The following is a 12,535-nucleotide window of genomic DNA, read 5'->3' on the forward strand; positions in this document are numbered from 1 at the left end:
CAAAATTACAACATAAAAGTAGAATTTTTTATTTAAATAAATTAAAAAAATATTTTATTTACTGAAATAAATAATTTTAAAAATTATTACGAAAATACTTAGGATTACTTATCTCGTTTACAGTGTAAACGAGACTTATTTCGATAAGACAGTGCGAATGACACGTGTATATCTCATTTACACACCGTAAACGAGATACGTGTTAAATTATAATGCTTAATGAAATACAATAAGACAAATTTCTAATCGCTATAAAAGAATGTGTAACTTTTGGCATTCTCCACATACATTTCATATCTTCTTTTTTTTTTTTTCTATTTTTCTTCCAAAAAATAGGCAAAAATGTACCGTAATAATGGATATGTGGTTGTCTGTGTGTATCCCAATTGTCATATGAGGAACAGTGACAATGGAATGATATTTGAGTGTAATAATCCGTTACTATTTCACACTCGATACGTAAGTTCGTTGTCCGAGTCGAAGAGTCTGATATTGAGTAACTTTAGTGGTTTAGGGAGAAAAGAGATCGGAAGGGTGGGGTATAGGTTTCTAGAACAGTTGGGTAATGGAGTTTTTTGGTTTCGCCTGTTTCAGCTTTAGGGCAACGACCATGTGCGACTCATATTTGATATCTATGGGAGAATCATGGCAAAACAAGTGATGGAGCTTTTCGCCGAGGTTGGTGATGTTGGTGGCAGTGGATCCGTCCACTCGACCTTTGTGCAAAATGACCCACCTCTCGCACTACTATAGATTCATGTTGCTAGTCCAGTGGAAGACATAAATGTGGGTGATGAAGACTTCGACGAAGAGTATGTTGTGGATAGCAACAACAGTGATTCCTCTGAAGATGACAATGGGGAGGAGTTTGTACTAGAGACGTCGACTGAGGCAGCGGTGCGCTATGTTTTGCTTTTCCCTCTCCGATTCTGATGCTACCAGATGTACAAAGTCACTATCATGCATTGGCTCTGGACGCGATGCATGAGAAATCTCCATTTTCTAACACTGGGAAAGACGATTACAACCTAGACGGTGGGATGGAGTTTTGGGTCAGTCACAGATTCAAAAGCAGAGATGCAGTAAATCATGGTGTGAAGAACTACAGCAATCGCAGAAGTGCTGAGTATCGAGTGGTCGAATCGGACAAATTAAAGTAATATATGCATTGCCGCCAAAATACAACTGGATGTCCCTGGAGGCGGTGGTGGTGGTTGATGAACGGATTTTTCGTATGGTTTAGAATTTCATAAATGAAATCTCGTTGCAAGTATAGTTTCTAAACCAACAAATAATCCTCTCATGCAAAAAATTGTTTGTCACAAGTACAAACCCCAATAAAAATAACCTAAGGATTCAAACCTCGGGTTGTCTCTCAAAGAAATTGCAGGGAAGTGTTCTTGTTATTGGTTATGGAACAAGTATATTTTGGGGTTTTGAATAAGGGACAAGAAATGTAAATAGCAAAAGAAGTAAACTAATAACTAAGAAAGCTCTTGGCAAGGAATGAGAATTAGAAGTCCTCATCAATTGTGATGAGAATTGTCCATTGCTCCACTTAGTTAACCTCTAACTATGAAGGAAAGTCAAGTAGAGATAATCAATTTGAGTCCAAAAGTCCTAGTCAAATTCTAAAGAAGACTAGAGTTAGTGTCATTCAAGTCAATTAGCAATTTCCAATTATCAATCAACAAAAGAGTTTGATAACTCAAGTGTCTCTAATTACTCAACCCAAACCAAGAGGAGAAAAAATCTACTCTAACATCCTTCCAAAAATTTTATCAAACACTTGGAAGGCATAAAAGGAGAGTAAGATAAAATTGCAAGAAAAGTAAATCTACACTACCGATTGTAAGGAAATTAACAACAACAATTCAAATCAACAATAAAAAAAATCAAACATAAATTGCATTAAAGGAAAATAGAAGAAACAAGAGTGCATCAACAACAAGATAAACAAATACAAGGAATGAAATGCTAAACTAGGAAAGCAAGGGTAGAGGAATAAGAAATTGGAAAGGAAAAGCAAATCAAATCATGAATTAAACCTAGATCTAAGAAATTCTAATTTACATCTAACCTAATTCTAAAGAGAAGAGAGAGCTTCTCTCTCTAGAAACTAACTAAAGCATGATGAAAACTAAACTATGTGCTTCCCCCTTGACTCCTCTTTATTTTTTGCATGTAATAGGCTTAGAAAATGAGTTGGATTTGGGCCTGAGAAGCTCAGAAATCGCCCCCAGCGTTTTCACTTTAATGAAGTCACGTGCGAGCTACGACGCATATGCGTGGGTTATGCGTACGCGTCGCCTGGCGACTTCAAATCCACGTGCGCGCGTCTGCCACGCGTGCGCGTCGATGAATGCATCCCAAATCCTTGATTTTCCATGATTTCTCCACTTTGCATACTTTTCTCTTCATTCCTTTGATCCATTCCTAGCCTTTTCAACCTGAATTCACTAACAAACACATCAAGGCATCTAGTGGAATCAAAAGTAAATTAAAATTAGCAAATTGAGGGCCTAAAAAGCATGTTTTCATACTTAAGCACAAATTAGGAGAAAATCATGAAACCATGCTATTTCATTGAATAAATGTGGGAATAATGGATGAAATCCACCTAAATTAAGCACAAAATGTACCACGAAATAGTGGTGCATCAAATCTCCCTACACTTAAACCAAGCATGTCCTCATGCTAGACCAAGAAAGAGACAAAGGGTATCAACATTTATTCAATGTAAACTATCTAAATGCAATCTACCTACATGCAACTATCTAAATGAATGCGATTGCTTGGTCAAAATAAATCAATTTCCAAGAAGGCATATGTAAGCATAAGGGCTAAAGGTATTAACAACCAAGCCAAACCACAATTGAATTGAGTTATTAAAGAATTTTACAAACTTGCAAGAAATGTGATGATTCTAGGTGAAAACATGTAATTGAGCAATTGAACCCTCACCGGATGTGTATCCGCTCTAATCACTCAAGTGTATAGGGGTTGATTCACTCGATTCTCCCCTAATCATGCTTTCCAAGATTTGTTTTTCATCTAACAATCAACAATTATTTCATGCATGTATACAATTATCATGAGGTCTTTCCATAAGGTTGTAATGGGGTTAGGGTCAAGGTAGGATGCATATGGATAGGTGGACTAAAATTTGAATCTTTGATTAAATTAAACTTCCCACCTAACCTATATAACAACCTATACAATTTAAAAGCTAACCTAACTACCCATTCTTCACTTTTTCACACACTCATGCATTCTCTTTTTTCACAACTCATATGCATTGATTATTATTGGACTTCACTTTGGGGCATTTTGTCCCCTTTTTATTGCTTTTCTTTTTCTTTCTTTTTCTATTTTTTTTATATATATATTTTTTCTTTTATTTTCTCATTTTTTTTCTTTTTGCAATAAAGTATATACAAAAGTATCAATGCATATGGTTTTACATTTAATTAACATATGAGTATGTACCAATTTTCCAAGATCTTCAATGAAAATACAAAACACACTTTTTTCTCAACCAATATCCCAAGTTTTCCCACACTTGAATGATACACATTCACTAGCCGAAGCTGATCAAAGATCCAAATAAAGGACATTTATTGTTTTTCTCTTTAAGGCTTGTAATGTGCTTATATTAAGAACAAGTGGGTTAATTGCAAGCTCAAAGTTGGCTAATAATGGAAGATAAAAGGTAAGGCTATTTGGGTAAGTGAGCTAAATGAAATGATGGCCTCAATCATATAAGTGCATGTATACACAAGATAATGGACATAAAGAATCAAACAAATCAAAGATTACAATCATAGAAAGAGAATAATGCACACAAGAAGGAAATAAAGTGGTTATAAGATGTAACCACAGAATTAAGGCTAAAAACTCACAAGCTTGTGTTCTTAGCTCAAAGATATGATCCACAATATATATATAATTCAAGCAAGTTCAATGAAAAAATTTTATTCAAATCAATTGGGATGCCCTATAGATAAATTTCTTGGAAAATTTCATTATTTTGACTAAGCTTATTATGTATATATATGCAAAAATAAGAAAAATATATATGCAAAATAAGAAAATACAACAAAAAATCCTAAAAGACCTAAGAATGAAATGCAAAAGTGTTGGGATTAGAAATTTGTCACCCAAAAATGCTGACTGTTCAGACGACCTCCCCACACTTAAAGTTTGCACCGTCCTTGGTGCATTCAAAGATGAGTAAGGGGGTACGGCGACTCTCCGAATTGCCACCTTTAGCTGGTGGATCAACCAGGTGCTGCATGTTCTTTGTCCCACTTCCATTTTTACTTATAATGAGTCATCCTGAAAATAGAATATAACATAGTAAGAAAAGGGAATGCGAAAGCAAGGAAGTATACATTGTTGGAATGAGATAAATCACTAGAATCGAGTGAGTGACCCAGTGTGTGACATTAATGAATTAAGTGTGTGAGTTCTAAGATGCATGCGGTCTAGAACACACACACTAGCATAAAAAGAACTATGTCACAGTTACACAAAAAGGAACATGCACTTCACTCATCCTAATGTGCTTGAGATGCTCTTAACTCGTAGGTTAAGACAACCAAACAAGCAATAAAGAAGCATGAAAGCATTCAAGTCAAAAATGCATGGATGCATATGATCAAGAAGCACAATGCATTAAGATAAATGCACAACATCCATCAAGAAATTGCCTATTCAAAGAAAAGGGTTCAAATCACATGGTGGCCAAATCATGTAATTCAAAAAGATTTAATATGCTTGAAAGGCAATTCTCATGCACCTGGTATTCACAAAATTAAGCATGAAGTACTAAAAACCAAGTAACCAATTTATAACCTCAATAAAGAATTCAACAAGGAATATAAACAAGAACGATGTTAAGACGACATCTTATCGGTAATCAGCAACAACAAACAGTAAACAAGATTTATAATCCAACACTTATAATGAAAAAGAGAAAATTAAATGAAAATTAAACTAACTAACTAACTAACCAAAAGAAATGGTTACCAATGGTGTTTGATAGTGTTGGATGAGGGGTAAGAGAAGGGAAGAAGAAAGGAGAAGAGAAGAAATGGAAAGAAGATGAGAAAAGAAGAGTGGTGAAACAGACGGTCCACGCGTACGCGTTGTGTGACACGTGCACGTGGTGAGGTGAAATGGGAGCGACGCGTACGCGTGATAGCTTATTCAGAGAGCGACGCGTATGCGTGAGGTGACGCGTACGCGTGGATAGGCTTGTGCCAAAGGCACAAAATTGGCATGGAGTAGGCACAACTCTTTGGATTTTGTATTGAGGTGGAAATTTTGTATCCACGCGTACGCGTGGGTGACGCGTGCGCGTGGATGGTCGAAAATGCTTGTGGCACGCGTATGCGTGGGTGACGTGTACGCGTGGGTTGGTGCTCTGTTTTTCAAAATTTTTCGATATTTTTGCACCAAACCAAGCTTTCCAAACCTCCAAACAACTACCAAAACACCATAAAAGCTTATTTAACATACTAAACTCAACTAAACTCAACAAACCAATCAAAATATGAAATTAGGCTAATTTTACCAACATTTACAAAAGAGAAAATGCAAAGATTTTATCATGGTGGGGTGTCTCCCACCTAGCACTTTTATTTATTGTCCTTAAGTTGGACTTATGGGGAGCTCCTTATCAAGGTGGCTTGTGCTTGAAGCCATCCTTGAACATCCACCAATGCTTGAGTCTCCAATAAGCTCCATTCTTCAAAATTAATGCCTCCAAGCTTTGATGGAGTTCTTCACAAACCATGAGCTCCCAAAGTTGGTTCTCCTTGTGCGATCCGGGATTCCACACTTTATTTTGATACCCGTCTTTAAATTGATCATCATTAGTCCATCCGGGTGGCATGACCTTGGAATTCTCACTTAAGTGACCAAACATCCTCCTAGACCCAAGCAATCTAGCTCTACACCAACCCTTGCTTTTAAACCTTGAACATGCAACCATCATAGACTTTGATTTACAATGCCAACCACTAACCATCTTCCTTTTGCTCTTAAAGCCACAAAGAACTCTAAGTTGCCCATCTGTCTCAAGCAAACCATATTCAAGTAGGCTAATTAAGCTTAGAGATGAAAGATTTACCCACTTGAATGTAAGAATGGATGGTGATGGCTTGGGGAGAGGTGTTTCTAATGTCCTTACAAGCTCCACTCCCTTGTGTTCTTCCTTGATTACCTCCACCTCCAAACAAACCTCTTCAATTTCAACCTCTTCCTCTTGGTAGCTTTGTTCTAATTCAATCTCTTCTTCATTACTCACCAAAGGCATGGGAGGTTGTGCCTCTTCTTCTTTAATCTCCATGTCAAGTCCAATAAGAGAAGATTCAATTGTAGATAAGAAATTCACCAATGATTGAATCCATCTCTTGATAAACCTCTTCAAAATCTACAACCATGATATGTTTTGGAGGTTGTACACCCTCCTCAACGTCAATTTCAAGCTTCTTGGAGGGATTTTCTATAACTCTAGATTCTCATGGAGGTTCTGCATCTCCTAAGTCTTCAACCACTTCTTCCTCTTCTTCAACAATCATAGGTTCCTCCAATTGTTCCAATACAAAGCAACATTCCTCATTTTCCACCGGATTTCCCAATCACTCCTTCATGCTATGCTCTTCATTTGATTCTCCACATGTGGCCATGAGAGTGCTTTGAGTGTTCAAGCATTGGGTGGCTAATCGATGCACTACCTCTTCCAAGGTGGCCGTGAATCCTAGTGCCTCCCTTTGCATTTCTCTTTGTTCTTGAAGTAGCAAAGTGAGGGGGTCATCAATTGGGGCTTGGGGTAGATAGGAGGGTTCATTGTTTTGGAGGAAGGGTTCATAATAGGAAGGTGGTTCTTCTTGGTAGGGGTATGGCGGTTCAATACTCTCCAGTTTTTCCACTTGTTGCACAACACACTCCACGGGTTCTCCTCCACAATCATCCTTGAACACGTTTTGCTTGTGGCATGAATCCCATGAGTCTATCTTTTGACGGATGGTTGCTTGAAGCCGGTCCATTGATTCCATGAGGCGATCTCTTGATTCTTGCTCCAACTTCCTAACATAAGTAAGATCATATTGCTCTTGGATCGATGGGCATGAATATTCTTCCATGGAGGGTTATGGTGGAAAATAGAATTCATCTTGTGGGTGAAAATTTGCATACATTGAAGGTGTTTCATCTTGGTAATAGTATGGAGGAGGTAGTTCTTGGAGGTGTTGAGGTTGAAATAGTGGTAGTTCTATGTGTGGTTCATATGGCTCATATGGTTGTTGGTATGGTGGGTAAGGATTAGGGTCATATGAAGGTGTTTGGTAAAAAGGGGCTTGTGAGTATGGTTGAGGGTTATATTGAGGATGAGGTTCATAGGCATGTGGTGGTTGTTGACAAGTACAATAAAGACTACCACATCCATTAGGTTGATATGCATAAGGAGTGGAATTATACCTATACAGAACCGGAGGAGGTTGTTGCCATGAAGATTGAGCATATGCTTGAGGCTCCTCCCACCTTTGATTGTCCCACCCTTGATGCACATCCTCATTTTAATCTCCACTTCCTACAACATAATTGTAACCACACTCATAGTCAAAGTGATGAGAATTCATACTGAAAAGACAAAAGCAAAAAACACAAAAACAAGGAGATAAAATCTAACTACTAACTCAAACAAGAAAACCAACAAAAGAGAAACTATTCACAATATTCACACATATACAATAACCAATAACAAGCGCACATTTGCAATTCCCCGACAACGGCGCCATTTTGATGAACGGATTTTTCGTATGATTTAGAATTTCATAAATGAAATTTCGTTGCAAGTATAGTTTCTAAACCAACAAATAATCCTCTCATGCAAAAAATTGTTTCTCACAAGTACAAACCCCAATAAAAATAAACGAAGTATTCAAATCTCGGGTCGTCTCTCAAAGGAATTGTAGGGAAGTGTTCTTGTTATTGGTTATGGAACAAGTATATTTTGGGGTTTTGAATAAGGGACAAGAAATGTAAATAGCAAAAGAAATAAACTAATAACTAAGAAATCTCTTGGCAAGGAATGAGAATTAGAAGTCCTATCCTCATTATCATCATCAATTGTGATGAGAATTATCCATTGCTCCACTTAGTTAACCTCTAACTATGAAGGAAAGTCAAGTAGAGATAATCAGTTTGAGTCCACAAGTCCTAGTAAAATCCTAAGGAAAGACTAGAGTTAGTGTCATTCAAATCAATTAGCAATTTCCAATTATCAATCAACAAAAGGGTTTGATAACTCAAGAGTCTCTAATTACTCAACCCAAGCCAAGAGGAGAAAAAGTCTACTCTAACATCCTTCCAAGTATTTTATCAAACACTTAGAAGGTATAAAAGGAGAGCAAGATAAAATTGCAAGAAAAGTAAATCTACACTACCGATTGTAAGGAAATTAACAACAACAATTCAAATCAACAATAAAAAAGTCAAACATAAATTGCATTAAAGGAAAATAGAAGAAACAAGAGTGCATCAACAACAAGGTAAACAAATACAAGGAATGAAATGCTAAACTAGGAAAGCAAGGGTAGAGGAATAAGAAATTGGAAAAGAAAAGTAAATCAAAGCATGAATTAAACCTAAATCTAAGAAATTCTAATCTACATCTAACCTAATTCTAGAGAGAAGAGAGAGCTTCTCTCTCTAGAAACTAACTAAAGTATGATGAAAACTAAACTATGTGCTTCCCCCTTGACTCCTCTTGATTTCTGCATGTAATAGGCTTAGAAAATGAGTTGGATTTGGGCCTGGGAAGCTCAGAAATTGCCCCCAGCGTTTTCACTTTAATGAAGTCATGTGCGAGGTACGATGCGTACGCGTCGCTTGGCATTTTACGTTCCACGCGTACGCGTCATGTCACGCGTACGCGTTGCCTGGCGACTTCAAATCCACGCGCGCGCGTGTGCCACTCGTGTGCGTCGATGAATGCATCCCAAATCCTTGATTTTCCATGATTTCTCCACTTTGCATGCTTTTCTCTTCATTCCTTTGATCAATTCGTAGCCTTTTCAACCTGAATTCACTAACAAACACATTAAGGCATCTAGTGGAATCAAAGGTGAATTAAAATTAGCAAATTGAGGGCGTAAAAAGCATGTTTTCATACTTAAGCACAAATTAGGAGAAAATCATGAAATCATGCTATTTCATTGAATAAATGTGGGAATAATGGATGAAATCCACCTAAATTAAGTACAAAATGTACCACAAAATAGTGGTGCATCAGTGGTGGTGGTGGGGGTGAATCGTGGCTGCTAGCTAGGATGTGACCGTGCTCCTCATGTCGGTCAAACTCATCCTCCTCCTCGGACTCCAGATCCAACCGCTCCTGGAGAGGTCTGACTCTGTCCTTCCTAGCCCCTGCGGCTGCTGGCCGCTCTCTAGCACCCCTCTCCTTCCTAGCAGGCCACCGAGTGTCCTCTCGAACTTCTCTGGCACACCGACGCTGATTGGGGATGTCCCTAGGAAGATGAAGAACGTTCCTCGGCTGGCTGGCAGTAGGCTGCATGTCAGCAGGTAAATTGAACAGCTTGGGATCATCAAGTACATCCTGGCCATATAGGTGCCTAACCCAGCAAGTGCCCTAGTACCAATCCCAATAATCCTAGGTCGGCCTATAGTTAAAGTATGGCTGAATGGAGATCCTGCGGGCCTCTGCAAATTGTGCCTTCCAGCCATCATACTAGTTGACAAGTCTGTCAGGCCACCAAACATCCTCGCCTTGTCTTGTGGATGTCAGAAATCTGTCGACATTAACCGGGGCCCCGGCACCGGCTGCTCTCCATTAAACTGGTGCTTCACCCGGTCAACCTAGTGAAACTCGACGATATTGATGCAGACGAGGGGGACAACCGACATCCATGTCCTCCACTTTGCCCCATCGATAAACCAGGGCAGGCACATAGCCTGCAGGACCGGGTCATTGTACGGCATCCACACAAACTAGAACGACAGTTGTGAAATAATCATCAGTGATGCAAGCTAAATTAAAGGATAGATAATTCATAGAACTATCAGGGAGTAAAATCTTAGTGCTAACCTCATCCATCCGCAACTAATCTAGCGATAGACGCCGTTGGAGGACCCTCATCTCGTGCTGGTCTCTGCTCTGCTACATCAACCCTCTCAACCTATCAATAGTTACAAGAATAACACGAATTCAATTTATGGAATGTCATAATAAGTTACAAATTCCAAACACAAGCAAGACATAAACAATAGTTACCTCGCTGCCATATGATACCTGAAAACCTGTCGGTCAGATGGACACCACTGTGAAAATCTCTGGTATATCCAAGACATCAACAGCAGAGTGCAGCCAACTATGTCTGTCGTGCCTCAGTGTACCACAGAGCACAGCGAATGGTATGTCCATGTAAGCACTGCCGAACTCCAAGATAGCCCACGACACTTCTCAATGTTCACAAGCAGTGGCAGGCACTGGAGATGGACCAGATTGTTCGACTTGTCTATCATCAGGTAACCCCCAATCAGTAACAAGATGTAACACCGTGTATACTGTCAGAGTGTCTCTGGATCATCCGTCTTAGGCATATGGTGGACATGGTCCTGAAGCCATGTAAGCTTCAATGAGAAAGACTCCTTCCTCTGCGCCCCCTGCTACGCAACCACCGGAGGCCTAGCACCGATCAGTCGCTCTACCAACTCCCATGTCTCGGAGCCATACCATTTGTAGAAATCACGAAAGCACCCCACTGGCTCCCCGTGTGCACGTAGTCCAAGGTGGTACGCAATGTCCTGTAGGGTGATAGTGGCCTCACCCCATGGCAAGTAGAACATGTGAGTCTCCGGATGCCAGCGCTCCACAATACCGTAATCAGGGAGTTGTCAAAGACGAAGTCCTTGAGAGGCACCGTGTCGCCGAAGCCAACCTCCCTCAAATACGGGACGATCGCGTTCGGTGGTGAAAGCGTGTGACTCACTCGCCGAGGCAGAAGTAAGCGAGGTCTCTGACAAAAAATAAATGATCACAATAAAAAAAAATTTGTATACGTGCATCGACATAACAAACTGAGTTAACTATTATATATATTTATTTAACATAAATTTACACGTATGTGCTAACTGAATTTATATCAATAAAACTTTTCACATTAATATTTACTTAGTTAATTAATAAACATTTCCTCAATACGTTACTTAAAATGAAAACATTCACTAAAGTAATTAATAATCTAATTATCAAATTCTTACTTAATAATTTAATTTAGGTAAATACAAAATTACATAATTGTTTAGTTAACTTAAAAAATAACTTTTACTTGAATTGTTAATAACTAAATTAATAAATTTAGTAACATATAACCAATAAAATAAGACCAACGGTTGGAAAACATTTACCCAAGTATTTAATATCTAAATATAGTTATGTAGTTAAAAACTTAATTACAAAAAAATGAGAATCATATTTCTAAAATTATACTCTATTAATGATCTGTTGCTAACAATAGAAATGGTATTCTAGTTCTTGGCAAGTATAATAACTATGACTATACATATATGGGATAACATAAATGTGAAGATAACAAAACTAATCGTGAAGTCGGTTGTTCCGGCGTAGTGCCATATCGCATTCAGTTTATTGATGTCCGGATCACGAACATCTGTGCGCGCCATCTTCATCTAACTCATTAATATGGTTAGAAAGGGATAAAAGAGAGGAAAAAGAGATGGAAAGGTTGGAAATGAGACCCACAACCTCACTATAAACGACATCTATATATAAGTGTTACCCAGTCTTATTTTGTTTACAGTTTAAACGAGATAAGTTTATACGTATGTCGTTTACACTGTAAATAAAATATACACATGTCACGCGCACTATCTTATCTTGACCAAATGAGATAAGTAATTCTATATATTTTTGTAATAATTTTTAAAATTATTTATTTTGATAAATAAAATACTTTTTTAATTTATTTAAATAAAAAATCCAATAAATTATGGCTTATAGTTATAGGTGACCTTTTTGCAGATAATTGTTAATAATCTATAAAATAACTAATTTATGGTATGACTTAAAACTATTTTATCCTACTATTTAATACCGTTAGATATGTGATATATATGTAATTTAACCGGGAAAATAATTTCAAAACAACTATGTAATATACAATGTTAATAAACCAGTGATAATATTAGTGATATCAATATGGGTATAAAAAACCAATATTAGTGTACTCTATTTTTACACTTACTGGCATATAAGAGCTAACATTTATACTAGTTTGTTGAGCGCCACCTTCAGAGGTCCATCATTGCTAGTCCTTTGCCCTTTTTCCCAATTAGTTTAAAATCTGCGTTATGTGCGAGCCAAATAATGATCCACTTTAAAAATTTGTTTATATATGTCCATTGATATTAATAGAGTAATAAACTAATAATGATTATTTTTAATTTAAAAAGTGTTCGTATATAAAAATTTATTATTCGATATATA

The sequence above is a fragment of the Arachis ipaensis genome, chromosome B10 (genome assembly GCF_000816755.2).
Source record: "Arachis ipaensis cultivar K30076 chromosome B10, Araip1.1, whole genome shotgun sequence".
Lineage (NCBI taxonomy): Eukaryota > Viridiplantae > Streptophyta > Magnoliopsida > Fabales > Fabaceae > Arachis > Arachis ipaensis.